The following is a 23,189-nucleotide window of genomic DNA, read 5'->3' on the forward strand; positions in this document are numbered from 1 at the left end:
CCATGTTAATCACTTGCAAAGCAGGCCACATACCACTCTGGCTCACATGACCCTCCAGGGAAAGTAGTGGACCAGAAACATTTAGTGCAAGGCTCATTACTGACATGCACCACGGCAGCAACACCTCCCCCCCCCCTCCTTCTCCCAGGTGACTCTGGGACAGCCAGTATGGGGTGTCATTGAGAGCCACGAGGTGTGGCGGGCTGGAAAGCAAGACACATAATACCTAATAATAGCAAACATTTATTGAGTGCTTACTATGTGCCAGACCCTGGGCTAGCTAAGTGCTTCCTATACACTGTATCCGTCTACCTCATTTTCGTCCTCTGTAGCTGCACAGTCCAGCAAGGTAGCTGTTGGCCACGTGTGGCTTTTTAAATTCAAATCCTCATTAATCAAAATTACAGAAAATTTAAAATTCAGGCTTCAGCCTCACCAGCCACATTTCAAGTGCTCGACATGTATCTAGTGGCTATTTTACTGGAAGGTTCAGATAGAGTACATCTCCATCATCACAGAAAGTTGTATTAGACAGCGCTGCTCCAGAATATTGAGGCCATTTTATCTTGCTCATTTAACAGATTCGGAAATCAAGGTGCAGGGAAGTGAGGCAAGAGGCCCAAGGTTATGCCACGGGAATACAGCTGCGCTGGGTTCGAACCCAGGTCTGTCCCAGTCTGGCTCCAGAATCCCCAGCCTACCCATTAAGAACAGCAATCAAAGCTACAGGGAGGCCTTCTTAGGGAAGGTAGCAGTAGAAAGGCTCTTCTGTCCTTCCTTCTTTCTTTCTTTCTTTCTTTCTTTCTTTCTTTCTTTCTTTCTTTCTTTCTTTCTCTTTCTTTCTTTCTTTCTTTCTTTCTTTCTTTCTTCATTTTCTTTCTTTTCTTTCTCTTTCTTTCTTTCTTTCTTTCTTTCTTTCTTTCTTTCTTTCTTTCTTTCTTTCTTCTTCCTTCCTTCCTTCCTTCCTTCCTTCCTTCCTTTCTTCCTTCCTTCCTTCTTTCTTTCTCTTTCTTTCTTTTTTTTTTTTTGATTTTATTTCTTTATTTGACAGAGAGAGACACAGCGACAGAAGGAACACAAGCAAGGGGAGTGAGGGAGAAGCAGGCTCCCCGCTGAGCAGAGCGCCTGATGCGGGGCTCGATCCCAGGACCCAGGATCACGACCTGAGCCGAAGGCAGATGCTTAACAACTGAGCCACCCAGGCGCCCCAGTCTGGCTCCATCTTGGTTTCCTTGCCTGGAGACTGATGATGACAGTGTTATGTCATGAGGTGGTAGGGAGGCTGGCAGGAAACGAATTTAAAGCTACTCAGTCACACAGGCCTTCTTAACAATGTTGAGGGAAAAATCTGCCCCATACATGCAGGTGCTTCCAGGGTCCTCTCTCCAGGGCCGTCCCAGAGCCACAGTCACAGGTCCCACTACCTAGCTCTCCCAGCCCCTGTATTCTGCCACAGAACCATTTTAACATGTCTCTCTGCCTACCTGGCTGGAAGAGCCTTGCAGGTAGGAATAGTACCTCGCTTATTCATTCATTCATTCATTCAATCATTCATTTGAGTTAATAATAACTTAATAATTAGGGCACCTGGGTGGTGCAGTCGGTTAAGTGTTGATTTCAGCTCAGGTCATGATCTCAGGGTTGGGAGATCGAACCCCACGTTAGGCTCCCCGCTCAGTGGGAAGTCTTCTTGAGATTCTCCCTCTCCCTCTGCCCCTACCTACCCCCTCTCTAAAATAAATAAACAAATCTTAAAAAAAATAATAACTTCATAATTATGTCTTCAGCACTGTGCCTGACATCAAAGATATAACAATGAACAAAACAGAAAAGTCCCTGCTTTCATGGAGCTCACATTCTAATGGAGGAAACAAACAAACTATATATGCACATATATATGGAAGTCAAGTGGTGATAAGCACTAAGAAGAAAAACACAGCACCATAAAGGAGCAGAAGTGACTGGGGAGCGGAGGGGGCCTTTTAGGGAGAGAGGACAGGAAAGACCCTCCAGAACTCCCTGAGAAAGCGCCCTCTGAGGCACGTGCCACAGACCCAGTGGGACCAGGAGTTGTTCAACAGATGTTAGTTTAAGAATAAAATAAAAACAGACTTATGGAAGAGCGGTGAATAGTTAAGACACCTTAAACAAATCCCTCCACTTCTGAGGATACATCCCAAGGAACTGAAATCAGGGGCTCAGAGATGTTTGCACACCCAAGCTCACGGCAGCTTTAGTCACAAGAGCCAAAAGGTCGGCGGGGAGCAACCAAAGTGTCCATGGACAGATGAGCTGATGAACAAAGCGTGGCCAATACATATAATGAAGTATCATTGAACCTTGAAAAGGAAGGAAATTCTGACACACGGTACAGTGTGGACAAACCTGGAGGCGATGGTGCTAAGGGAACTGATCCAGTCACCACAGGACAAAAACGGTATGACTCGCGTGAGGGACCTAGGGAAGTCAGATTGGCAGAGATGGAAGGTAAAATGGCAGCTGCCGGGGGCTGGGAGGGAAGGGAGATGGGCGGTGATGGTTTCACAGATACAGAGATGCAGGTTTGCAAGATAAAAAGAGTTCTGGGGATGGGCGGTGATGATGGTTGCACACCACGATGACAGTACTTAATGCCACTGAACCCGCACACTTAAAAGTGGTAGAGATGGTCAATTTTACGTGAGATGTATTTTACCCCAATTTTAAAAAATACATGCCATCACTAACGTCTCTCAGTTTCTACCAGAGAAGAAAAAAAGAGCCTAAGAATGTTCAAGAGCAGGAAGAGATGCTGCTGACAGCCGAGGTGAGGATAAGGGAGCCCGGGGCCCACAGAGAGACCAGGGAACCCCAAGTCTCTGAAGGCCGGTGGGGAGAACACGGAGGGACAGGAAAGACAGCTTTCCTGTGGAAACCTCTGAGCCGGGGTGATTCCAGAATGCTGGTCCTACACAAATGAGACAAAATCTAGGGGAAAAAAAGAAAAGAAAAAAAAAATTTTTTTTTAACTGGTAGGAGGTAGGAGGCAACTGGTAGCGAGCTGGGCCACCTCTAGTTTGAAGTAAAAGACAGTCACATGCATCCACTGCAGGGAATCTAAAAGGAAAAGGGAATAGGGAGCTGAGAACAAGATGAGGGGATCTGGGCCCTTCACCTGATACAGCGGTGAGCAGCTTGGTGTGTTGGAAAGTTAATTTTAGTCAGGGCCCAGGAGACAGTCCTGTCTTCACGGCCCTTTGACCTTCTTTGGGCCTCAGTTTCTTCATCTATTGAACCGAGTGGCTGGATCAGGGTAAGAGAAATCTTTTTTTTTTTTTAATTTTTATTTATTTATTTATTTATTTGAGAGAGAGAATGAGATAGAGAGAGCATGAGAGGGGGGAGGGTCAGAGGGAGAAGCAGACCCCCCGCCGAGCAGGGAGCCCAATGTGGGACTCGATCCCGGGACTCCAGGATCATGACCTGAGCCGAAGGCAGTCGCTTAACCAACTGAGCCACCCAAGCGCCCGAGTAAGAGAAATCTTAATTAAGGCTTTAGGGGTCAACAAACCCCTTGAGATTTTATCCAGAATGGTGTTTGTGTGTATATTTTTCCGTGGAGAGATTTATACATTTTTACCAAGATTTCAAGGCTGTCTATGTCCCCAGAGAGGTTAAGAATCGGCGGAGGGGATATTCACTAGGCTCACATTAGGCTGGAAAGTTCTAAGATTCCAAAAAATCTTGAACTAGATTCCAATAAATCTTTGGGCCTCAAATGAATCAAGATGTTTATTCTTGCTTTGCTGGCAGCACAGAGATATTGTAAAAATGAAGTGAAATAATTATACTTTGAAAAGTTAAAATTATTTCTCTCACGCAAGTAAATATGATGACCGTTATGGTTGTTGGTGTTTCACCGAAAGCAAGGGTAGTTCTACCACAGGCGTAAAGGCGGCATGATAAAGGGACATGATGAGCTACAGGTTGACCTTCTTCTGGGGAGAAATGAAGAGGTGCTCCATTCCGCTGGTGGAGGGGGTCTGGGGACAGAAAGAAGAGTGACACAGCCTACCCAGGAGGTGCAGCCTAGGGCAGAACGAATGCATCTCTTTGTGCCAACAAGCTCCCATTTTGCATCTGGCTTTACTTGGGAGGAAAATCTCAACTGTGTGACCGAGAAAAGTAACGAGACTGAGGATATGTTAAGGAAAAACAGCACAGGCAGAACTCAGTATCTGGCGACCAGAGAGCAAGACCCAGACTGGAAACCTACGGAATGACTAAGCCAGCGTCACCAGGGCAGAGGGGACCTCAGCCACAATGGGTGAGGCCTATCCTGGTGGAGCCGGGCCCAGAGGCGGGGGGAGAGCTGGTTGTCAGAACCCTGCACGGTTAGACCGGGCTAGAACCTTGGGGATCATCCATTCCAACCTCCTGATTTCATGTCTGCAGAAACGGATTGAGAGAAGGGGTGAAACTGACCCAAGGAAGTCCAGGACTGGAAGCTGGCCAGTGGCTCCATTTGTTCAATTTACAATATGTGTTTTGAGTGTGTCAGACCCTTGCCTAGGTTGGAGATCAATAATGAGCAACAAATCCAGCTCCCTGCCCTCAAGGAGTCCACAGTCTAAAGGGAGAAACAGACACCAGTTGCTTGAGAGGTGAAGTGTCGTCTAGCACATACGTAGGGACCACAGAGGAGGGAGGGTCTCCCCACTTCAGGCAGGTCCATCCAGATAATGACGAGGTGGAGGGTCAGCCACTTCCCCCTCAGACTAGTCCTAAAGGTGCTCTAAAGTCCATGCCAAGCCGACAACCACCACAGCAGGCATGGCAAGGAGACCCTTGCAGCCTCTGGCCCCCATGGGAAGAGAGCCACTCACTCAGGCAGGCCAGCCACAGGCCCTGGTGAGCAGGCTTCTCCAAATAGCACTTCCATTCATTACTTCCTAACTCGCCTCGGGGGGCTGGTCCTGAATATTGTTTCATAAATAACTTAACAGGGCTCCAGCTTGTTTAACTGAGGTTAGGCAGATGTGCAAAGCGCAGGCTGATTATGAAGGAATTTGGCTGTGCTGAATGGTTCTGATGCTGATTCTCTGCGGAGGGGTGGCTCAGTGGAGAAGGCAACCACGCGGCTGGTGTCCCCACCTGGATCCCCAGATCACAGCAGGATGCTGCAAGAGCATTTGTCTCCAATTGTTCTTAGCCACTAATTTGGCTCCAGGGTATAACACCAATCTGAGAACAAACGGAGTAGGAAAACTGTGCCTTCCCTGAAGGAGGCCCGATCTGGCCAGAAGCAGGGGAGGGTGGGGGAGGTTTCCTGAGTTCGCACAGGCCCCAGGCCTCCGGAGCTGGGCTGGCCGCTTCGCTCTCCAGCCCGGAGTCACGCGGCTGCCCTGCCATCTGCCGTGCCTCACCTGCTGCTCATTGCTCCTCCGAGGTGTCTCCAGCAGAGGACAGATTACTCCGATGGCAGGTAGATAAAATGGGATCCCTTGCTAGCAGTAACTACCCAGAACAATCTCTCTCCTGAGCAGCTGACTGTCTCCACCTGGCACCTGCCAGCAAAAGAGCTGACGGGTGGCGGAGGCAGACAGAGGCGGGCAGAGGCAACTGTCCCCCCCGTGCACGGAGAGGACCACGAAGGCCCCGTTGAGGCGGGACTTGCTCAGAGGGCCCTCTGTCGGGCTGCAGAAAGGTAGGCTGGGCCGCCCCTCAGGAGAAGACACAAAAGCAGCTCTGTCTCTGGCAGAGTGAAGAGCTAGCACCCTCCAGGGGTAAAGGGGAAGGCAGAGCTGGTGAGCAAGGCCGCGGCAGATGCTTTCCCAAGACTGATGTGCAAAATGCCCCAGTAAACAAGAGGCCCCCCTCTCATAGTTAAGTTGCCTTCTGGTGGCTTAAAATAACTGAATCAGGGAACTTTGCCTGTGACCCTCTTGAAAGCAAACTAGGAGATAAAATGCTTTTTACCAAGCCTACCGCTCTATTCACAGCCTCCCAGCCGACAGGCCATCGTTTCTGGGACAAAAATGCCTTCCTCACCGGCACGTGAGTAAGCTAGTCAGTAACATCATAAATCCAACATAGTATAAAAAATACTGGAAAGAAAACCATTTTTAAAAATCTCTGAGCAGTCAAAGTCCACGTCACAAAATCTTCCCACTAAAGTTTATGAACCTTACCTCCCAGACTGTCACTTAGAGCTGTTTCAGACTGATTTTACACCTGCTTCTAACAGGACCCGTTTTCTGGTATACTCAGGCCTCGGCTGATAGAAGCAATAAAAGAGGAGGTGCACGCAGGTGATGGAGGAGATCGAGCAAGGAGAACACAAAGGGGCAGCCTCATGAATCAGCACACCAGGTTTGGTCAAATTCAGGATCATTTACTTAGGAAAATAGGGGAGGATGTCCACTGCTGATGTTTAAAACACCCCTGGAGGATTTTAAGAAGTAAGCCTTTTAGCTATCTGGAAAATCCCAAATGAGTCTCCTTCGAGATGCTTCCAAGCTTCCTGTAAGTTGTGTCGAGCTTGTGCAGGAGCTGCCTGTGCTCATTCCTGGTTAGCTCATTCAGTTGCCCCATGGGCACTGACTCCTGTGGAGTCAGGGACATCGTATGATACAACACACGCACACACGCGCACATCACGAGCACCTATTACACGTTAGGTGCTCAATAGATGCACATTGTGCCGATGTTCGAAAAGGCACCTGGAAAGGGGGGGGCAAGCCAGTCACATTGTCCTGTGACCCAATCCCTAGCTCCGCACAGGAGAATCTTTGTGGGGAGGGGCTGTAATAATTCAGGGGTCAATTAAAGATCTCATCGTACCAAAACTTTAAATGGCTCCACCAAGAAAAACACAAGGACAGCCCAGAATCAGGCCTGAAAAAATGTGGACCAGATTCTCTAGTCCATCTCAGAGACAGAGAGACAGTTGTCGCCCCTCTGTGGGCCTGGCTTGCCCAGTGACAAAACGAACACTTTGGAGTCATCAGCGTCTGAAATGCTTCCAGCCCTGGAGGCGACAGGACCCTGGTTTTAGTTAAGGATGGAGCCACCCTGCCAGCCTGATTTCTTTTCTTTTCACCAAAGCTTTGGAAGGCAGGATTTAGGTCTCTGCCCCAGCGCAGCCCAAGGAGACAGCAAGGGACTCTGCATCCTCTCCTGGCTCCTCGGCTGGCCCTGTCATCATTTTGGGGACAGAAAGTCTTTATGAGACTCATAAGGGATGGTGGGGGAGGGGTTAGGATTCTGGCAATCTGTCCTGAAGAATTCAGGTTAATAATTTATATATGCATTAAAAAAAAGAAAAAAAAAACCCTTCTGAAACAAATTGCATACAAATTATATGACATTTGAAGGAAATTTGCCAATGTTGCTCAGTGAAGCGTAATAAATATATGCAGCCCATAATAATAAGTTACTTAAGCTCAGGGCACTAAATGATTTATTAATTGTCTTCTTATCCTTTCCAGCTCCAACTAAAACCAAGAGTGTGGCCATATTTCACATACCAGTTCATAATGCCACCACCACCCAACAGCACGGCTGCCATTAACTGTTTGTTCGGTCCCTTTTTCATTCGGGCCCCCCAACTCTGCAGAGGGGCTTTGCAGCAGGACCCACAGCTGAGGGGACTGCTATTGTCAGCAAATGGATAGATGGACCCCGAACACATCCCATGCCACTGCACTTCTCACATGAATGTCCCGTTAAGGCACGTTCATTTTGCCTCATGCTCTCTGCCTCTGGGTTCCCCTTCCTCTGGGTTCCATGTGTCCCACTGCTGTCAGGGCCACGGCACCCCTGGGTGGACATTGATCCTGGGAGAACAGGCCATTGTCTTCTGGGATGCCCCAGCACCAGGCTCACAGCCCCAGAATCCTCCCCAGCAGCAGATGGTGAGTCAAAGAGAATTCGAATGGAGATGGGAAATGGAACACAGAGACCTGCCCTTTCTCTAGGGCACACTGACTCAGTGAGGAATGTGGGATCTCTGTTGTCGTGCCCACTTATTGGGCCTCCTCCCTAGTGCTCCAGACATGGGCCTCTTCTCCCTGGAAGACTTCATGCTAAGGATGCTGCCCAGAGCTGCCTACAGACCCAACCCTATCTTGGATTCATACCCTGTGTCTGGTAGGAGGGAACACCAGCAAACTAGAAGTCTGTGGCCAGAAATATCGCCTGTGGATGGATGGAGAAATAGGGCAGGGTCATGGGATCAAGCCCTGCGGTCAGGCTCTGAGCTGAGTGTGGAGCCTGCTTGGGATTCTCTCCCTCCCTCTCCATTTGCCTCTCCCTCTGCTCACATGTATGTGTGTGCTCTCTCTCTCTCTCTCTCTCTCAACAAACAAAAACAAAAAACAAAACATTTCTCAAATCTATCCATCTCCACTATCACTGCATAATTCAGAGCCTAGGGCTGCAAATCAGCAGCTCTTCCCAGATGTTTTGTGGGATTTGCACAGTGCTCCTGGTTTTCCTTTGTTTTGTTTTTAAAAGGGTAATATGTGGGGCGCATGGGCGGCTCAGTCAGTTATGTGCCTGTCTCTTAATTTCAGCTCAGGTCATGATCTCGGGGTTGTGGGATCGAGCCCCGCATCTGGCTCCATGCTCAGGGCCGAGTCTGCTTGAGATTCTCTCCCTCTCCCTCTGCCCCTCCCCCCACTCCTGTGTGAAGTGTTTTCTCTCTTTAAAATAAATAAACAAAATCTTTTCTAAAAAGGTAATATGTAACATGGTTCAAAAATTTAAAAAATTATATGAAATGTCTCCCTCCCATTCCTGTCCCCCACTTATCCAAGCAAACATAAATACAGATTCTTGTTATCCCCCTTTCATGCACCTTGGTGGATTTTTTTCTTTTTACGCTTAATATAATTTTGGAGATCTTTCCATATCAGTACAAAGACAGAGCCTTCATTCCTCTTTTTATTTTTATTTATTTTATTTCATTTTTTTTCAGAGGAAGACGTGTATCATATGATCTCACTGATATGAGGAATTCTAACTATTTCATTTTTTTTTAAGTAAGCTCTACTTCCAACGTGGGGCTTGAACTCCCGACCCCAAGATCAAAAGTCACATGCTCTACCAACTGAGCCAGCCAGGCACCCCTCTCCTTCCTCTTTTTAAATGTGTAGTATTCCACTGTCAGAATATTCCATAATTTAACTAATTTAACTAACCCCAACTGATGGACATTTGGGTTCTTCCCAATCTTTTGCTATTACAAATAATGTTGCAAGAATAAACTTTTGTGGATATTATTTCACATATGTACAAGTATATCTTTAGGATCAATTCCCCAATATGAAATTGCTGGGGCAAAAGGCATATGATTGATAATTTTGATAGATATTGCCAAATTGCCCTCTAAACGGGTTGTTTTGATTTACACTATAAGACAGCTGTTTCCCTAGAACTTTGTCAATACAGTGTGATAACAAACTTTTTGGATGGTTGCCCATTTAAAAGATGAATGAAAAATGTTACCTCAGGATAGTTTTAATTTCACATGTAAGATTGAACATCCTTTCATATGTTAAGAGCCATTTGTATTTTCTTTTCTGTGAATAGTCTGTTCAAATTCTTTGCCCATTTTTTTCTATTGGGTTGTATTTTGTTGTTGATTTTTAGGAACTCTTTGTATATTAGGGAGAATAGTCCTGTGATGTGCTTTGCAATTTTTTCCCCCCAGTTTGTCATTTGCCTCTTGACTTTAAAATATTTTGCCTGTGCTTTTTAAAATTTTCTAATTTAAATTCCAACAGGCCTGGAGCATTCACAATCCCATTGGCCACAGCCTCCATCAGTCCCCACAGTTTTACAAATGACTTAGTTTACTATTTTTAATTGCCTGCACGTTGGTGTGATGTATGACCCAGAGGAAAGTTAGTCTGAAAACAGAGCTGATAACTGGAGGATGGCAGAGAAAGAATCTGAGTGCTTGTTGATGTCACTGAGCCACTGAATTTTTCCAACTCTAGAGCACTCCTGGTTCTGGGCTTCATAATATGTAAGAAAAAGAATTTCTTACTGTTTAAGCCACTTTGGGTTGGATTAGCTGCTACTGGCAGCCAAAGTCATTCTAACTGAAACATATCTTGAATGCGCTTGTGAAAGTCTGGTCCCTTCCAACCCATTCCCACTGGTGCTGAGGCCAAGTTCTAGAATATAAATCTGACAACACCACTCCCCCATTTCAATACATTTCATAGCTCCCCATCACCTGCAAAATATAATCCAAGAGCCTTAGCACTCAGTCTGTCCCTGCCCACCCCTCCCTCCTTGCTCTTGCTGTCTCACACTTCCATGTTGTGGTGCACCCTGTCCCCGGCTCCCTGAGGGCCCTTTTCCTCCTTCTCCTGTCTAGTTCTCGGGATGGTCTGTCCCACCATCACCTCCTCCAAGCAAATTCCAGACCAAGTCCCCATCCCCACCCCATCACTGCCATGCATCTGGTACTTTCCTCTATGGTTGCATTCACCTCATTGTCTATACATCTTTTTTACATGCCTGAGCCCCCACCCTGCTCACTTCTTTAGAGTTTCTTGAAGGCAAGAGCAATATCTTGCTCATTTCTGCAGCCCCAATACCTAGCTTGGGACCCAGTGTGAGGTGGGTGTGCAACCAGCATTTGCAAACCTGAATGGAGCTCCCCCCACTCATCTCATGTGTTCCCACAGATCTCCCCTCAGATGTCTCTCAGCCCAAGTCCTCAGAACCAATGCCTTTCTACCCACACCCATCTTTATAGAGAAGTTAGAAGAAATGTCCCATCCAGATGAGCCTGCTCTAAGAAGGGAAGCAGATGACCTATTCAATCGTCAGATCCAACAGTGCCATTCGCCTAAGCAGACCAGTGTCCCCAGTGCTGTTGCAAGTTGCCTACTGCAACAGAAAGCCAGGGTTGGGAGCTGGGTTCCCAGCCTCTTAACCAGCTGTGGGAACTCAGAGAAATGACTTAAGCCCTCTGTGCCTCAGCCTTCTTACTTGGGTAAAAGGGATGAGCAGGCTGTTGGGAAGAGGGTAATTGTCAGTAAATGACAGTCATGTTATTTCCTCCCTCAGAGCTGAATCAGCCCCAGATAAATGAGGCAAAGTCCACGCAGAGCACACGCCAAACACTTCCACAGGGCAGGCCGCCTTTCTGGCTCAGGCACCAATATGGTGGCCAGGCAGCAGAAATCTCCTGATGGGAACAACAGGGAAAGGAGGGAGTTGGCATCCCCTGGGCGCTTCCTGCGTGCCAGCCTACGCTACCCGGGCATACCTGTCACCAGGCACCTGCGTCCCCTGTCACCATGTGCGTGCACCCCAGCGGCCCTGCACGAGCGTGTTTTCAGTCCTCTTCTGGAGAGGAGCAAAGTGAGGCTTACAGAGGTTAAACAACTCGCCCAGTGGGGCCATGTCATGAACCCAGTTAAGGGGGTAAGTCAGGGTCTCAGCTCAGCGCTGTCTGGCTCTCACCCCTGAGTTCTTTGTACTGCCTCATGTTACACCCAGACCACATGGAATGAAGCTGGCCCGACACATCCAGGGCTTGTGTGCCTGCTGATAAAACTGGAGGAGGTGACCAGGGAAGGGGGAGGAAAGAGGGAGGTCCAGGGGTGAGGGGAAGGGGGGAAATGGGAGAGGGAAGAAAGAAGCTCCTAGAAAAGATTTCTCTCATATCCCCAGCATGCCTCTGTGTGTGTGTGTGTGGTTTGACAGCGTGAGCTTGCATAGATGCTGTGCATGTGTGACTGTGTTCCGTGTGCATATGGCTGTGTGTGTGCAGGTGTCTGTGACTGGGTGCGCGTGTGTGACATGTGTATGCCTCTGCGTGCGTGCATGCGTGCACATACGTGGGTACCCGTGAGTGTGTGCTGAGGAGGGGCGGAGGACAGCGGGCACACGCAGGCCTCCCACCTACTTCCATACACGCTCGCCTACACATGCCCCATGTGGACTCTGCATGCAGTCAGCAGCGGGAGACTTCACCTATTAACTGTCGCAGGCAGTTCCAACCAGCCATGTGACATCAGCGTTCCTGGTGCTGTTATTAGCCCATGACTGACCTGGCAAGGCTGCGCAAGGGACAGCAGAGGGGAGAAGGGAGGGAGGAGGTGCCTTCGCCAATTCAGTCAGGCTTCCCTGGACAGACCTTCCCAAACCCAGACACATCCCGGCCCCTCTAGTCAAAGAGAGAACTCTGGGCAGGCACTTCAGCTTACGTGCTTCTCAGTTTTCGGAGATGCTCAGAGCACAGGGGAGACACACACACCTTCCCAGACCAGCAGTCAATGGCATCAGCCTGAGCCTCTGGCTGGGGAAGGAGTGGGGAGGGGGCCTGCAGGAGAGAAAGCCGCCTTGGCTCCCAGCCAACCCTCTCAGGCCCCCTCAGCACCCATCTGGATTCACCCCCCCGCCAGGACTGCTCTGGGCACCCATTCGGATTCACCCTCCGCCAGCACTGCTCTGAGTTTCTCTCCCTCCTCCGTCTCGTTCCCTCTGGTGCTGTCTATGGTTAAGAGGAACAGGGCCCACCGTGGGGTCACAGCAGCCTGTCAGGAACAGGCAGAATCGAAACCACGGCTCAGCTCCCAGTCCCTTCCTAATCCCGCTGGCTACCTGCCACTCCAAAGTCCTCTGAGCTCTGCCGGATGACAGCCACCGTAAAGGATTTTCTCCCGAAGCAGGACAAAAGAAGTCTTATGGAGTCAAAAAAAGAATCTTATGGGGCCTGGACCAATACAAATCCTTACCTTTTCCCTGGACTCCAGGAAAAAGAAAAAGAGAAAGAGAGAAAACCGTATCCTTATACTTACTTAACATAAAAACATCTCAGCAGCTGGGGAAGCCCTCATTCTCTGCATTCCCTAAAACTTATGAGCCCCCAGCATCCCCGAACATAGCTAACTGATTCAAGTTAGCAGCACAGACTGACTGGAAAGCCCCTTCTTTAACCATTCCCTTGGTTCTTTGCAAAACAAGATGCAGAAACCAAACAACTGAGCATGGTATGTGACTGCCTAGGCCTGGGGATAAAGAGGAAGAAACACACACACACACACACACTGTATATTATAATAATTATCTGACCTTCCCGTGGTCCTCTGATGCCTTCAAAGATCCTTTCATCTCCATCCTCTGGTTTTCGTGAATTATAAGGCACTGGAAAACAGAAGTTTACATCCTGCTTTTCTAGCTGAAAGACCTTGGGCAAGTTGTGTCCATTTTACAGCTGAGACAAGGCAGGCCCAGGGTCTGCCCGAGTCACCAAACCGTATCACACACAATGCTGTGTCCACCGAGGGCCTAACCCATAGTCCACAGCTCTCTGCGCTGCCCCCTAGCTTTTCTTTTACTCATTCTAGCCTTGATTAGAAAACGAATTACTCCTGCGCTCACTCCCAAGCCCTGTCCTCCTGGTGGGAGAAAAACAGTTCCCTAGTAGCAAGCTGATATTTGGACAATCTGAGAGCCTCCCAACTGCTCCGGAAGACACGGCCTTCCCCTTCCAGGACTTAGCAACGCTGCCAAAACAAGAGGAGAAAGCTTCCAACAAAAGTTTGTTTTCATGGAGATTTTATTTCCTTCGCTGAGGCTCTCCCACCACAGATTTCTCTTTGTTGGAACTTGCATTCAGAAGTCACCAGATACACAGCCCCTGACCCTTTGAGCCCTCCGGGGATCTCACGCCTTTATCTTCCCTCCCAGGCCGGCAGGCTGCCCGTTCCCTCACTCAAAAGGCCCTTTGAGCCACTCCGGAGAGAGAGGGGCTCTTGGAGTGGACAGAGGCTTCACCGGGATGAGCCCTCCACATCAAAGGGTGAGGGACATGGGGCCCTGCATGCACGTGTCTCTGAGTATTGGCAAGGGGATGAGGACGCCTAACCACATCCCTGAGTCCCTCAGGCGGAGGTTGCGTTCCACGATGGTGAGGCTGTTAACTGGGGCTCAGACAGCAGGATGCGGATCTCCCAGGCCGTCCCAGGGCTTGGCTCAGCTCACACAGACGTAGGGCCAGCCCAGGAACAGCTCGGTAGGGGATAACATTTGTCTTAGATGGACAAGCCTTTCCTTTTTGCCCTTCTCAGGATCAGCTGCCCTCCCAGGTCCACAATTTAGAGATTTTACTCTGGCTGTCTCTCTTAGCCAGGAAGAAAGGAGCTCACGACATTAATCTGTGCTTCATGGGCTACTCTCCCCGGTGTGTGCATTAGAGAGAGAGAGCGAGCAGGAGGGAGAGCAAAAGAGAATCCAAAGAGTGGATGCTTAGCTCTGAGGGATAAATTGCTAATGGTAGAATTACAGGTTCAAGAGTCAGGCAGGGATTTGGAAGTGGCGGCGAGGCGAAGCTCGCGGGACATTAGGGTCAGGACAGAACTCGGGTTTGATTCTTAGCCCTACAACTTGCTAACTTTGTGATCTTGGGCAACATAATCTCTTTGGGTCTCATTTCCATCCTCTGTTCAAATGGGGATGACACCATGTCAAGGACGGTATGAGGAACAGACAACAGACCCAAAAAGCTGGTGTCTGGTACCCAGGAGGAGCTTGGCTCCCCCTTTGTGGGGCCTGAGGTTGAGTTGGCACCATCGGCATTTCTCTTTGGGTTCCCACACAAATGGTTTGGGTTTTCCTCTATATACACCATCTCACCCTTGCCCTAGTCTGTATGCAGCTAGATGGTAGGACTTTTAATGTTCATGTTTTTAAGGGTCTGTGTGAACTTTTGTCATGAGGAGACAATAAAGACAACTGACTAAGCATTTTTCAAAACTACCATCTCATTTGTTTCTCACGTGGTCTTATTCCCATTTAATAAATGAAGGAATCTCAAGTCAGGGATATGAAGTGACTTTTCCAAAGTCACCCAGCCCGTGAGCAAGAAAGGTAAGATGAGGCCAAGCCTTGTCACGTCTAGCCCAGGCATGTCCAAAGAAATGTCACCTTGAAGAGGGCAGAAAGGGGTGACAGGTGTGACAAAACTCAGGGCTTATATACAAAGGGAGGCCACGAAGCCCGATAACTTTTTGAAGATGGGGAATTCTGAATAAACCATCAGAGCCTGGATTTGAAAGCCCAGAAACTAGAAGGCAGGGTGGCAGAGAAAAGAGGACAATCTTACAGGATTTCTGGGGCAGCTCAGGAGTTCAGGGAAAGCTGTCCTATTCCACGTTTTGAAACGAAGACCTGCAGAAGGCAGCCCTGGGCCAGGCCAGGCTGAGACCAGACGGAATATGTAGTAGAAACAGCATCTGTAGACGTCTATGTTCCAAGTCAAAGTGAGTGCTGACGCCAGACCCTTAATGACCCACCTGCCCACAAAAGTGTGTGCCCAAGTTGTCCATACACAGTAATGAACAAAGGATGGGGGAGGAACCAGGGAAGGGCATTGGTCCCGTCCTAACTATAGAACCAACCAAGGGGCCCTTCCGCTTGAGAGCTGGCTCTGTGGATCATTCTTCCTCTCCATGCGCACCTTCCATTAGCCCAGGAATATAGAGAGTTGGGCTGTGACCTTCCTTCTCTCTCCCCTCTCTCACCACCCTATTCAGTGGGGTGCCCTGATGATGCTAAACTCTGACAGGCCCTTTACAAGCACGCTCCTCTCCTCCTGACCAGCATCAACCTGCCAGGGCCAAGTCAGGTGCAATCACACCTGCCCTAGAAGGCTGACTCCTGGATTCTATCCAGAGGATTCCAGAATCTCAAATTCATAATTACCAGCTCCAGAAAGAACACTACCCCTCTGCCTCCTCGGGCACACACAAGACGGACAACGTGTTTCTGGACTGATCTCCTGCTTAACCAGCTGCAAAGGAACTCTTGCAAAGGGAAGATGAGGAATTCCTCCTGAGTCCAGGGAAGCCACTAGTCTATACTGTGAAGCAATTGCAGACAGTCTCCTTTTGCTTTCAAATGTACTTAATCAACATGAAAAGGATTGCGAGGGCTGGAGCTCCTACAGGTAGAACTAACGGAGAAGAATAATGTTCATAAATCATTTAGCATGCAGTCCAAACAGAGGTGTTATTTATTTTTTTCTTAAAGGAAAAGGCAATGCCAAAGAAATAGAGCCATGCAGGAAACCAAATACACTGGGACTTGTCCCCCAATGTAGTGTCCCCAAGTGGAGCAAGGCAGCCCTTTCATATCATTTTCAACCACAATCTGACCCTCAGTAACTGATTTTCCAGTGTGGGTCCCTCCCCTATCCCAAAAGCTCAGACCAACGAAGGGGTCAGCACTGTGGACAGACAGCTGAAGAAACAGCTGCACCCCCATCTACCACTGCAGCCCCAGCCCAGAGACGGACTGTCTCTCCTCCACAGCTGACTCCACCCTGTGGCAGCTGGGCCTGAGCTGGGAGCTCCAGGAGGAGGGGAAGTCAGGCCCACGAGACCCAGGCTACATTTTTTTCAGGCCTCAGCTCAGATGTCGCCTCCTCAGAGGGCCCTCCCCTCGCCTAGCCACCCTGCAGAATGATGCCCATATCCTGGCTACTCTACCACCTTCACCTGCTTTATTTTCCCTTCAGAGCAATTATTACTACTTTACATTATATTAGATAGATGTTTATTATGTGTGTCCTCTACCAGGATGTAAGCTGTGCGAGGACAGCAAATGTTTTGCTGTTTTGTTGGCAGTCGAATCTCCAGCACCTAGAACAGTACCTGACATAAAGTAGGTACTCAATGAATATTTGTTGAATGCATAGATGGATGGATGGATGGATGGATGGATGGATGGATGGATGGACAGGTAAGTAAGTAAGTGAATAAAACAGTTCCTTCCCCCTCATCCAAGAAACATTCCAGGTAGAGAAACCTTTGTCTACTCCAAAGTAGGAAGATGGCAGTCAGGAACTAGGGATCTGTTGCTGATTTCTGCATCTGTCATTTTGAGCCAGAGTCAACTATTCCTGCTCATAAGCCTTACCTTCCCCTCCTGTAGAATGGGTATCACTCCAATGCCAGAAAGATAGTGAGGGAGGAATCAGAGAGAACTAACGTTTACTGATTTCTCTTACAAGTGCCTTGTACCGTGCGAGGCAACTGATGTTGATGTTGATGAACATTGCCTCATTTAATCCTCACATTTAATCCTGTGAGATTGATAATATTACCTCCATTTTAGAGATAAGAAAACAGAGTCTCAGAAACATAAAGTAATTCACCTAAACTTGCACACTTAGAAAAGCAATAGAAAGGAGATTTCAACCTGGGCCTGCAGATCCCAAAGCCACCTCCGTGAAGCATGGTGGCATGACATTGCAGAGTTTATCCTTTTACACGTGTGTTAGGGGAGTCGTCCTGGAGGAAAATCCATGAACTCTGCACTTTTCCAGAAGTAGGAGAGGGGAAAGAAGTTAGGGTGACATCTCGTCCCAGGTGCCCTGACACTTTTCCAGACTTCCACACGGAAGATCCCATATCCCAGGAGACCCCTCAGTTTCAGGTGACCCGGAACAGTTGGTCACCTTCAGTGGGAGGCAGCCACAGCTAGAGACCCTGAACACTGTGGCCAGCGAGCATGGGATTTCCTCAAAGCACCTCGTCCACATCCACTAGCAGCAATGCGAGGCCTCGCTGTGTCTGCGCCACATGGCTATACGCCCCCAACACAGCGCCTGCACCTGATTCACTGCACACAGGCTGGAGCCCACACTGGCACAAAGGGAGAGGCAGGGACCCGTGAGGTGTCATGGCCCTCCTTTGGCCCTGAACACACTTTGGCCTCAGAACAAGAACAGCGTGGGCTCCTTCCCTAAAGGACTGCAACCACCAGGACGAGATGACCTCCTGAAAGCAAGGAGGGCAGATTCCTGGGATTCCAGTCAGGGAGGCTAGACAGGAAGAGCAGAATGCAGGACTGCCAATAAGTGGCCAAGAAGAAACATTGGGCTCATGGGAGGGACCCTCCCAGATTCCCAGATCAAAGGCACGGATTCGGATAGAAAGGCCACCTCCATGGGTTCTCTTTCTGTACAAGAAGCCATCTCTCTATTCTCCAGCCAGGCTATGGCAGAGCGTCTCCCACTTGTCTTCATTCTCCTACCTCCAGAGGGAAGACCCATCCAGGGTCCATCTTCCCAGCCCCCACCTCCACCACCTTGCTTCATGTCCAGTGAGGGCCAACCTCCATCCTGAACCACCTCAACTTTGGGGATGGGCTGATCGATTCTTCTCCTGGGGCCAGGGCTAGAATATGAGCAATCACAGCCTAGAACATCAGAGGAGACCAAGTGGAGATGAGGGTAGGGGTAAAGTGTAAGGTATGGGGGTTGCATAGGACACACTCCCTCCCACCTTCAAGATTTCTACTTGCAGGGCCTTCGTAGAGGGGCCCTTTGTTCATTGGTTCATTCATAACCCAGGTGGCTCTGCCTTGCATCTTGCAGCCCAGAGCTATGGACCATAGGCCCCTTGTTCTCCTCTTCCATCCTCCATCCCCGCCCCACTTACTACTGTGCTGTGGGCATGCTGCTTCATAAATGTCTTCAAACTTTTCATCTGAGTGTTTTCAGTGTCCTGGCTCTGTGCCTAATGTCCTTCCTCTCTTCCTCAACATGCTGTATCTGTAACCTCCCCCTCCTTTTCTCCTGCCCTAAAAGTGGAGCCCCCTCCTCCTTCCCTAGGCTGTTCCCACCTGGGCTCCCACCCTCCACCCCACGGTGCCCATCAATTGGGAGTGTGTATTCATGTATCTTCAGTCTCTCCCTCTGCTCAGGCTGCCCTCCTTGACCTGTAAGCACACAAACTCTCCCCAGACCGACCCTTAGGCGCAACAGTGCAGTGGAAAACACTCCCCAGAAGGCAAAACTCCACCCATGACACTTTACTGGCCCTGTGTCCTCCAGAGACTCAGTGTCTTCATCTGTAAAGTGGGTGTAATAGCCCCTGCCTGACTCCCTTAAATATGGTGAAGAGGAGCAAGATAATGGACTTGAAGTATTTCTTAAATTGTAATATGAAAGGAAGAATTATTTAACCTTTAAATTATTGTCTTAACCCTCAGGAGTGCTATCCCTCTCATCTCGCTCTTTCCTTTCACTGCCAAACCTTTGAAAGAGCAGCGCGTGCTCACAACTGTCACTTCCTCTTCTCTCCTGACCCCCTGCGACTTGGTTGCTGACCCACAACCCCAGTGACACTGCACTTGAGGCAGCCGAGGGCCCCTGGCCCCGCCTGCAATGGCCTTTTCTCAGGCACAGCCCTCCTCAACTTAGTGTGACCCTTGTCCCTTCTCCCTCCCTCAAACCAACTCATCTTCTCTTTATTGTTTCTGTTAATGATACCCCTTCTCTTCCAAATCTGTACAGTTGCCGAGCTATAGAAATCTTGGAATTCTTGGTGATTTCTCCCTCACCACCACCCCAACCCTGCCTCCTCCAACTTTGACTTCAGCCCCTTGGCTAAGCCAGGCCCAGCACATCCCCACATGGGCAGTTTCAGTCCTACTGGTCCAACTCCCACCTAATCTCCCACGTTCACTTCCTCCTTACCCGTTACCAACACGTGTCTTAATTCCTTCACTACTTGTCATTCCCAGTTATAGTAGTCTCCCAACTTACTCCTCTCTGCCCTGATCTATGCTACACTTTAGTGTCAGCAAGACACCCTCCTTTAGTGTCAGCAAGACACCCTCCTATAAGGCAAAGTCTTCTCTTTTTATTCCTTATATCAAAACCTGCAGGGACGCCTGGGTGGCTCAGTCAGTTAAGCGTCTGACTCTTGATTTCGGCTCAGGTCATGGTGTCGGGGTCATGAGATCGGGCCCCATGTCAGGCTCTGTGCTCAGCACCAAGTCTGCTTGTCCCTCTTCCTCCCCCCTCTGCCCTTCTCCCCTCCCCACTTATACGTGCACACACACTCTCTCAAATAAATTAAGTAAATAAAATCTTAAAAAAAAACAAACTGCAATGGCCCCTTGCAGCCTATAGAATAAAGTGCAAATCCCTAAGCCGGACACAGAAAGCCTTCACACCAGGGCTCTAACCTCTTTCCAGCCTTAACTTATAATCTACTTTGGTGCTGACCCTACAGTTTAATAAATTAGAGTATTTCTTGTTCCCTTACTACGCTCCATACTTACCTACCTCAGGGCCTTTGCACACCCCATCTATCTATTGAAATGCCTCTCTTCCACAACTGCCCATTAGAACCCTATTCCTCCTTCAAGCCCAGCTCAAAAGCCATCTGTCCATGAAGTATTTCCTGGCAACCCCAAGAAGAAATATATTTCTTAATTCAATTCACAGTATATCATTTGATACTTATCATCTTCTATTAGACCCGTTCATTCCTGAATGCCATTTAGCATACTTATAAATCTATAGTAGTTACACAATAAATATTTGTTGAATTAAAAAAAAATGAATGAGGGCGCCTGGGTGGCTCAGTTGGTTAAGCGACTGGCTTCGGCTCAGGTCATGATCCTGGAGTCCCGGGATCGAGTCCCGCATCGGGCTCCCTGCTCGGCAGGGAGTCTGCTTCATCCTCTGACCCTATCCCCTCTCATGTGTTCTCTCTCTCTCATTCTCTCTCTCTCAAATAAATAAATAAAATCTTTAAAAAAAAAAATGAATGACTCAATTAAGTCTCTCCAGTGGTTTCCAATCCAAGGGTCTCATGTAGGATTTGCTTGATGATTGCTGGCCCCCAGCTCATCTCCCGCCCCATCCAACAGTCCTGTGGCAAAGCCAGGTTGATGGTCAGCCACGCCCCATACACACATGCTCGTACCACTTCCTCACCTCCCATGCACTCCTCACCCCTCTCCTCGCCTGCACCCTCGGGTGCCAACGGCTCTCACACCAACAGAGGCAGTGAATACTTTCTAGTCCTTCTCTTGCTGGATTTGCCATTGTTGTTGCACCTGAATCTGTGGTCTCACTCTCCATCACAAAGCCTTCTACTCCTCTGGTTTGGTGATGCCACCCTTTCCAGATTCATCTAACTCCCCTTCCTCTCTGTAGCTCGTCTGTGGTTTTTCTATCATCACCTCTTAAATGTTGTGTTCCTCTGGATCCCGTCTTTGCCCATTCTTCTTCCTCTGCATCCTCTCTCTGGGTGATCTCATTCACTTTCACGGCTTTGACCACCATCCATGGGCTAATCTCCATCTCCAGCCATGTCCTCTAGTGTATATATTCAGTGTCTTGACAGACATCTCCAGCAAAGGGTCCCATACATATTCGAACTCAGTGGGTTGGAAGGGAGGAAGGGAGGAAGGGAGGAAGGGAAGGGGGAAGGAAGGGAGGAAAGAAGGGAGGAAGGAAGGGAGGAAAGAAGGGAGGGAGGGAGGAAACAAAGAAGGAAGGAAGGGAGGGAGGGAGGAGGAAAATAATAAACCCACCCCCCAGAAGACCTATTCTTCTCTTGGTTTTCCTGGCATAGTTGCTGGAACCCCCATCCACCTAGTACATAAGGTAAAAACCTAGAAGTCTCCATGGAAAGTACCCTTTGGAAGTACCCTTTCAGAGTTCTCAACTCTGGCCCCTCCCCTCCATCCACAGCACCACCACTTCCATCCAGCATTCCTCACTGCTTGCCTAGAGCACTGCAATAGGTCTCCCACCGGTCTTATCCACATTAACCCAGCCTTCTCAGTCCTGCCAACATGATCTTTCTAAAACACAAATCTCTCCAAGACACTCACCAGCCTAAAATCCCTTAATACTAACAATAGCTACAATTTATTGAGCATTCTCTTTGTTCCAAGACTGCTCTTGGCACTTTATGCTGATCAACTCACTCATTTCTCACAACGAGGGAAGTACTATTTTGTACTTGTACACCCTTTTTACAGGTTAAGAAATTGAGGCACTGAGAGATTAAGTCATTCACCCAAATTCACATAGGCAGCGGCAAGTGGCAGAGCAGGGCGTCTGGCTCCAGAGCCTGCCCGCTTCTTGGCTGCTATTTCCTATGGCCTCTTCGAAGGCTCCCCGTTGGCTCTATGAAAACTCTTAAGCTCCTCAGATGACACAGTAGGCTCTCCATGACCTGGCCATTCTTGCTCCTCCACTCACCTCCTGCTACTCCATGGACCATGCCTTCTGCTCCAGAATCCTGAACTGCTTACTTTGCAAATACACACCATGCTGGTTCATGCATGCATGCCTTTGTGCAAGCTGATCCCTTGCTTAACACTCTCCTCCCCAACATTTGGCCACATTTTGGACTATTTTCTACTCAAGCCAGCTTAGATTCACAAAAGTCAGTTTCTTCCAACCACCCGGATAGCCATCAACCTGATCTGTGTCCCTATACGGAGCCCCCACAGCCCCCTGCTCCTGAGTTTCCTTCTCAGTTCCCCCTCTAGACTGTAGACTCCTCAAGGGTGGGAACTCGGTCTTATTTGGCTCTGCATCTGCAGAGCCCAGCACAGTGCCTGGAACACAGCAGTTGCCCCATAAATATTTGCTGAGCTGAAGTGAACTCTACCTTCCCCAGAGCACTCCATCATCCCACCCCAACCAAGGCCCTGGCCCCAGTCATTCTGGAGCAGCTCAGTGCACAGCCATCTCTTTCTTCCCAGAATCCCCTCAGTGCATAGAATCTGTGCCACTCATTTAGTAATTAATTAATCCTGTCCCTTCTTGTGACCTCCCCTGCATTGCGATCTTCATTATTATTTAAATCTGTATTGTTACTTTTCTTTCCAGAACCACTTCCCCAGTTAGAGGATAAACTCTTTGAGGCTGGAAGTTAGGGGCTAGGTTTCACTTGTATTCTGATATTCCTAAATGCCTTGTACATCTTAAGTGCCTGATAAATGTATGTTCATTTAATGCAGTGCAATCTATGGGAGCTGAGGTTGGGCTGCAGCATACATGTTCTGGGTAGGGCAAGCAATGGGAGAAAAGGGAAGAGATCCTGATGTTAAAGTCGGGGTTGTTTTGAGAGGTAAAATATTTAGGACTCAAGGGAGCATCACCCAGTCTCTGTTCAAAGGGCCCCCCTCCCCCCACCACAAACCAGAGACTCACCTGCTGGCTTTGCAATGAATTTGTACTTGGATGTAATAAAATATAGAATAAAATACTGGATTCAGAAACAAAGGAGTCACAAAGTATGCATAAAAACCAAAAATATCACTCCCTGCCCTCCATCAAGGAGCCTCCAGCCTCGCTTGCTGGACACCAAAGCCCATTTTGCATTAATTGTCCCTCAGTGGATCTAAGAACCATTGGAGCT

General features: G+C 48.7%; 1 protein-coding gene across 13 annotated transcripts in view; it reads right to left on the reverse strand.

Moving 5' to 3' along the window:
* The window catches only part of PKNOX2 (PBX/knotted 1 homeobox 2), a 308,095-nt gene that overhangs the window by 195,062 nt on the left and 89,844 nt on the right, over window positions 1–23,189 (reverse strand). For 4 of the 13 annotated variants that reach the window (XM_054512210.2, XM_054512212.2, XM_045894754.3 and 1 more), the window contains exon 2: window positions 13,081–13,152. The exons of 8 other annotated variants lie outside the window; for them this stretch is intronic. The gene's annotated coding sequence lies outside the window, so the exon portion shown is untranslated. Of the gene's footprint in view, window positions 1–13,080; window positions 13,804–23,189 lie in introns of those variants that run through there. One more of the 13 variants, XM_064577272.1, reaches the window with a different exon arrangement.

This window comes from Mirounga angustirostris, unplaced genomic scaffold, assembly GCF_029215605.1.
Source record: "Mirounga angustirostris isolate CCGP_5_RB_7025 unplaced genomic scaffold, mMirAng1.0.hap1 SCAF_13, whole genome shotgun sequence".
NCBI lineage: Eukaryota > Metazoa > Chordata > Mammalia > Carnivora > Phocidae > Mirounga > Mirounga angustirostris.